The sequence below is a fragment of the Triticum aestivum genome, chromosome 4B, assembly GCF_018294505.1.
Source record: "Triticum aestivum cultivar Chinese Spring chromosome 4B, IWGSC CS RefSeq v2.1, whole genome shotgun sequence".
NCBI lineage: Eukaryota > Viridiplantae > Streptophyta > Magnoliopsida > Poales > Poaceae > Triticum > Triticum aestivum.
The window spans coordinates 616,006,159-616,013,496 of record NC_057804.1 but is presented as its reverse complement, the minus strand read 5'-3'; the positions used below and the strand labels follow the sequence as shown (position 1 = coordinate 616,013,496).

At 44.6% G+C, this 7,338-nt stretch overlaps 1 long non-coding RNA gene across 5 annotated transcripts; it reads right to left on the bottom strand.

The window, feature by feature from the left end:
• Positions 1–788: 788 nt before the first annotated feature.
• LOC123093605 (uncharacterized) lies at positions 789–5,232 on the bottom strand. Of its 5 annotated transcripts, XR_006445427.1 has the most exons (6): positions 3,540–5,232; positions 2,941–3,450; positions 2,741–2,835; positions 1,542–1,632; positions 1,374–1,441; positions 789–1,230 (listed from the first exon to the last, which is right to left on the bottom strand). It is a non-coding gene; the product is annotated as an uncharacterized lncRNA (long non-coding RNA). The 5 variants fall into 5 exon arrangements; XR_006445428.1 differs by having other exon boundaries at positions 2,734–2,835; positions 2,941–5,232; XR_006445424.1 differs by having other exon boundaries at positions 2,941–5,232.
• Positions 5,233–7,338: the final 2,106 nt, after the last annotated feature.

The window sequence follows — 7,338 nt, the reverse complement described above, 5'->3', positions numbered from 1 at the left end:
AGCACATGTAGAGACGGGCTCTTGTAGATCCCACTCCTTGACTTTGTCAATGCTTCTCTCTCCTCCAAATAAGCGGGCTTATAGCCCAGTTTTTTAGTACTTACTATGCATGCATGCGGCGGGCAGCTGGCGTCTTGAGGGGCCAGGGCAGTCAGAGCGGATCTGGCTTGCCTGCTCCCTCTCCATGCTCCCATCCATGCTTCCACTTCATCCTACGGATGTCTTTTTTTCCTTTTGTCTTTCTAATCTAATAATCTCCCCATGATTTTAAGGGGGTGGGGCCGCGCCTTATTTTGTTCCAATCAAATCAAGCCACGTACGCAGGAGCATGGATGGGCACACACGGGGGGGGGCAGGCAAGTCTCGGCTTGTCAGAGCAGGCTCCGGAAGCGGTCCAGACTCCAACATGGCCCACCTCACATTATCACCATATATTTCTTGGAGTTTGTGCGCGGCGGGCGGGCGATCTCTTCTCCCTCCCCCATTTCTCTATTCTCAGCCGACGCCCGCCGAGCGGTTAGATTTCGGCTATCGGCGGTTTATTCAATTATAGTTCCACATGTCAGTGAAATTGCAAGACAACGTGTGTCCCCTCTAGTGAGCGGCGTGCGAGCCGGACTGTCGGGGGTGCGACGCATACGAGTCGTAAGTGTGCCGCCTTTTCCTTTGGAACTTGCGAAGCGTAACATTTTCGCGCGATCGATCAATAGAAATCAAGAACAAAATGACAAGGGCGGTGCTTTCCCGCTCGTTAGGCGGGCTAGTTTGAGTGATACTAGTAAGCGTGCACGTGCAACGCACGTATCGTTAAGAAATATGGTTTGATCTATCCTAACCTATTCTACTAAAAAGATAAAAGCATCTACAATTGAACTGGGAAAATATGACCTACCCAATGTATGTCAGCTGGCACATCTGAACAATGTCTGGATGTGTCCACTTTGAACCTCGTTTGTCTATTCATGCAGCCAGGTCCCCCAAATTATCAATCACATGCATATTACTGGTTGGGATGGAGAGAGAGAGAATAAAGAAAGAAAAAACTTGGTCTGAGGTGAGCTGCACCCGACGTAGCAGACTGCCTGAACAGCCTCATTTCTTCCCCATATGTGGAATGTGTTTGAGGGACAGCCGGCCTTTTTCTACTCTCTTGGGTGCGGTGGTTTGCTCCCCGCATCCTTCGACACCACCCGGAATAATATGCCCTCGTCTCCTCCAACCTCGCTGACGCTTCAGTGAACCGGAAAGTTATAAACAACGTGTCATTCCTAGAATATTTTATCTTTTGATGGAAACAATAATCTATTGATCATCATTAAAAGAGTGTATGATGTTAGTTACAAATAGATAACTAACAAGATCAGTGTGTTCACCTAAATTCTTACTAACACTGTTAGTTCGTGCACAAATTTATTGCTCTCTTTCCCTCACACACGGCTTCCTTTAAAATAAAACCAGGTAACCAAGTCTTCAGATGGTTAATCTCTTCGTAAATGTTCCCATTGCGGCATAGTGAGAACGTCTTGGCCTATATGAATTACCTTTTACCAACAACTTCAAGACCACAATTCTCTGATTTGGAAACCACAATCTCCCATGCTTTAGTCTTCTCAAGCGGTATAATGATACTTGCTGCCAAGTGAAACATACAAATAGCTAAGAAATATACAATGTCCCACAAGATTACTAATAACAGAGAGATTGTTTGCATATAGATCACTGGATTTCTGCTAACAAATAATGGCTGAAACCTTACTTTAAATTGCAATGCTTGAATGTAGGAAAAACTCGTTACCTTTTCCGAGAACATACATGAGAGCTGCGTGTATATAAATATATTAAGAAGAGAATAGTACATCAACATAATGAAGGCCGACAAGAGCAACGAAGCCACTAAGTTTAAACAACTCTAAAACAAAGGAAGACACGACCTGAAACTACACATTGTTGTCTCTTCAGCAAAATATTTTTCTATGAAAAAGTCGAGCTATAACTTATAGGTAGCACAACATAACTTTCCATATATTTCAAGTTTTGTTAGACCACAACAAGAGAGCAATCAGTCTCAGACTGATACTCCCTCCGTTCGGAATTACTTGTCTCGAAAATGGATGTATGTAGAACTAAAATACGTCTAGATACATTCATTTCCGAGACAAAGTAATTCCGAACGGAGGGAGTACTTGGGGAGAGGCACTCCAGGAGTGCCACAAACTAACTTCAATATGCTCCTTCTCTCTTACCAACACAAGGTTTAAGCTCAACTCACCCCAAAGAGAAAAGTGAGTTTAAACTTTAGGCTAAAATATACATGCAAATGTTTCTCATATAAACAGGAATTATGTGCACCGTGAGCAGAAAACTTCACATTGAAGCTGACCTTATGTTTCTATAGAGAAGAGACACGTAAGAAAAGGATACATCAGCATGCATTTAACAATGAGGCAACCACTTGCAGCACGTTTCTGTTGACAAAAATTTCAGATGTACAAAGTCGAACGCTGATATTACTATCATTTTTAAACTTTCACCATTAGTTATGCAAACAAAGTGTGTGTCGGTTATTTTCCACAAAGAGCATTACAAGCATCACAAATTCAACAAGCATGGGCTGAAGTGTTATAACTGGAAGTAAATAAAAATAACAATGGTGATGTAAAGATTTGTTCTATGCCCTGAATAACTTATTTTCTGAAGCAAACAGGAAATGACTCCTAAAAAAAATCTGATTACCTTTTACCTGAGTTTCCATTTTTTTATCAATAGTAAGATGTTTTAAATCTTGTAGTCTCAACTAATGCTGGTTTCAAGATGTGATATGGACCGTTAATGAAGCTGCGACAATATGGAGTAAATTAGATTTACTGGTTTCAGTCAAGCTAAACCTAAAAAGGAAGGCCAATTATTTACTGGAGTTACAAATTCAACGTGATGCCTTACTTTGCCGTTGGCTTGGAGGCCTCCCATCCCATCCTTGTTTATTCCTTATTCCACCCCTCTTTGTTTCCATGAGCTCCTTCCCCTTTCCCTTTTCCTCTTCATCATCCTGCAGCAAAGCAACAGCGTCTGAGATGCATCAGACTTTCACAAATAAAAAAGTAACTTTGGAACTTCATATAGTATTTCTTCTTTCGATGTAATAGACTCCAACCTTCTGCAAGTAGAGTCGGTCATAATTACTTTCTTCATATAGTTAGGGTTGCATAATTACACTCTCAAGTAAAGTATGAGCAGTCAAAAGCTTCAATAGTATTGTATATGTAGCAAAAAGGGCATTACAAATCAGAAGCATGTGCGGTATGTATAATTCATTGCACTGGAGGCAAAAGTTCAGTGGTCTATGGTAGAAGGTAGAGTAACGGGAAAATACAACATCAAGCTTTGATGTCCATATAAACATTGTCGATTTTCAAAAATTGGTGACTGATTTCATCAGCATCTCGGATATGTCTGCAAACAAGAAAAGAAGTATTACAAACATCATTATGCTCCAATGATGCATAAATTACAAAAGAAATGTTGCTAGAAGCAGATCATACCTGACGGGTCCAGATGAATGTTCTGACCCTTGGATTCCAGAAGATGCATACATTATTTGCATGCATGAAACATAACTTCTCATTACAGATTCTTTGCTATGTAAATTCGGAGTAATTAAAAAGGCACAACTCTTAGCCCATCTTCAGTAATTGTATATAGCTAGAAAAAAATAGAACATAATTTCTCATTACAAATTCATTTTCTAAGAAGACATTTTCATCACCATGCCATGTTTTAAAATGTACCTGTGCCCAAAGGCCATATACTAAGCTTCTCGGAGAACATATGAACCTAACTTTGATTCGTTGGGAAAATTAGCAATACTTAGTCATTATGTGACTGTCTGCAGTACCAAATTATCAACCCCACTAACTTAAAATTTAAAATTGGTACAATACCTATATGGTGAGAAGGCAGTGAAGTCAAATGATTAGCTTCAACATCACTGAATCGTTGAACTTGTAAATGATGGCCTACTGGCTCATAGTTTTGATGATTAGGCATCTGCGGTAGGACAAAATAGTTCAACGGAGAAGAAATTTGTTGGAATATATTCGTGAGCTACAGCCGAAAGCTTATCTAGGCTCGCTTCTTCGTGCATGCTAGTCTCCCAGAAATCAATCAACATGCATGCTTCGAAGCACTTGTATGTGCATGTTGGTATCGCTGAAAGCACTTCGGACGTACGGCATTCGCAAATTACTGCAGGAACTAAATCTATTTGGATCTAAAAATCAACTCTAAAGTTAGTGAAGAGACCTCTTGAGGTTAATATTTCAGTTATTGTGATTAACTCTAAAAACCAGCTAGATTGATTTGCATAGCAAATTGCAAACAAATTAACCAGATCAATCAATAAGCCTAAAATGATGCGGCCAGATCGATTCATCAGAGTTTTATGTTCCGTTAGGATGTGGCCAAATCGATTGCTCACAAAATAAATTCTATTGGAAAATGGCAGTTGACGCAACACAGACATGAACAGGACTGATTCTAATTACTAAGCTGTAGCAAACGTACCATGATGCAGATGGGCAGATGAAGACGACGGATAGCCGACGAACACCTATTCAGCTTTTGCTATAACAAAATTCCCACATAACAAATTGATACAATCATTAGCCAGTAAGAAAATATATTTTACCCCTAATCTCCAACTATCATAAACATCGGTACAAACTTGAAATACTTTTTTGCTTGACTTCTTGCAGGCATTATAACAAACACTTAAGTGGTCAGAAAATGCTTGCCGCAGCTACCACGGCAGGCGCTGATGCCCATGGCGGAGGGTCACAGCAAGCTAGTAGTGCATGGGGTGGGTGGGCGCAGCGGGGAGCAGGTAGCCATGGGGTGGGTGAGGGCAGCCCGGCGAGCATGTGGAGTGCGCCTCTCCTTGAGGAGTTGGACCTCGACCAGCTCCTCGCTTCCGGAAGCAGGAGCCTCTCACATGGCGGCGGCAGCGAGTGCACTGGTTCTTCCTCTACAGCGACAGGTGTGCGCTCTCCCTGCGGATCCATTATAGGAGGGCTTGTAGCATGACGGCGGCAAAGCGGGCACGCGTGGAGGCGGCGCGGGAGCTCGGCGGCGGTACGGCAGGGTGGAGGGGACCGCGGGGGCAGAGCTATTGGGAAGACGATGGGGATCTGGAGCAGAGAAATTAGCGGGATAGCCATCGTGCAGTTATTGCGTAGATTAGGGTGTCGTGGGCGGGGCCGCGGAGATCGAGGGATGCAGAGTGCTAGGACGGTTGGCAGACAGCGGCGTCTGCTCGGCAGAACATCCGATCTGAGTCGTTGATCTAGGTGGCAGACAATTCGAGTAATATAAACGGTAGGATGTGATTAAGTTGATTTGATCAAAGGGTCCTTGTTATTCTGTGTATAGTTTGTTGTGTGACTTTAGAAGAGTTTATGTTTGCTCTTTTAATAGTAGTATAGATGACGTGCTACAGTGCCGTCCACTTGCTCCATTTTTATATAAGCAAGAGTTTACACTCTTACGCGGGAGGAGTTCGAAACACTATGGATCTGATTTTGATCGAGGGATAACTTTTCCATGCCAAATAATGGAGCACTGTTAGCGATTATAGCATGATAGTTAGGGCATCTCCAGCGCTGGCCCACAAATTTACACCGGCATCTGCCCAAGGACACTGATGGATGCCATCCGATGCTGCCCACATACCTTTCGACAACTATATGAACTAACCGGACGAAATTCGTGCAAACAAAGCAAATTTCAAATTAATCGGATGAAATTATGTACATTTCGAAAACTTTTCCTACAAATTGGACGATATTCATTACACATTTCGCACAAACCGTACTAAAACCTACTGTAAACCTAATCTAAACAATCGCCAGCGCCCGACCACCATGTCCGGCCATGAACCCGAGAAAGCCGGCCATTGCCTTTGCCTCCTCCTCATCTGCCTCAATAACCTCCTCCTCCGGAGCACAAGGTTCTGAAGATTTCCGCCTCCACATCACCGTCAAGCGGCTAATCGGACGCCGATGTTTACCCTACCAAGCTTGGCGTCGACTGAGTGGAGTAGCCGTGGCCTTCCTGGGACCACAGCGGCAGCGACCTACCGTGTACTACTCTTCCTCCCTGCCGGCTGCGCCCGCGCACGCGCGCCGACTTCATGGTCGTGGAGGCGGAGGGCGGCCAGGGGGTGCCGACGATCTTCTTCGTTTGCTCCTACAACAGTACGTCAAAGAGTGCTTTGGAGCGCGCCCGGAGCAGAGCCGCCGATGTCCCTCGTCTGCTCCTGCAACAGTACGTCCAAGAGAGCTTCGGAGCGCCAGGAGGCCATGGTTGGAGTGGTGCCGATAGAAGGAAGGGACCAGAGGAGAATAAGTGTTGGTCTTTGGCTATGGCTTGGAGCTGGGACTCAAGTTAATATAGCGGGCGAATGGCAATGAGCTGTGGCAGACGGATGGACAACTGGCGCTGGAGTAGGTTCGTCGGGCATGAATGCGGACACTGCTTCAGTGACTTAACTGCAGATGTGTTGGGTTACTGACATGTGGGCCCAACGGGCATCTGACCCGCATGTTAGTGACACACCAATTGCACCAGCAGTTAAGTCCGGTGAATGTGGCATTGACGTTCTGGAGAGACGGTGACCATTTCAGGCAAGAAGCATGCGCTAGCGATGGAAGGGGTTTCGGTAGGCCAGGGCGGTCAGATGCTGGCATGGTGGTAAAGAGTGAACTCATGGAAGACGAGCCTTTGAAGCATATGCGGCACGTATTGACAACCGCTCTTGTCGCCAGCTAGCCTTCGACGACCACCATTAGACACCACACAACCATGCATAACTTACGAATAATGGACGAATCGATCAGACACACACTCGTGTGCAGTGGCACTAAGATTGGTCGCTCATGATAGTACATATTCCGTACCATAGTACCCTCTCTAGCTAGGTTGTTTTATAGATTGTCGTTGTGATGGACGATATGCATGAGCAAGGGGCTCCGAGTATGACCGTTGGTGTTGAGCCAGGTGAATACATGCTTTGCGTTCGCGTAGGCCTCCATCAAATGTCTAAACAGTAATGCCAGGCACCGCCGAGGCGCGCATGTGATGGGCTCGCCGTTTGCGTTGCGCCATGAGCAGGACTTTGATTTAGAGGGCGATGTGCATGCATTAGCATGCTTTGACAATGTGAGCATGAGTGCCTGACATGGAGTATTTCATTTTCATTTGGCTGACGAGGGTGCGTTGCAGCGACGAGTCTGTGGTTTGATTCCCCACATACGCATAATTTTGGTTTTTATAATATTTCTTTCT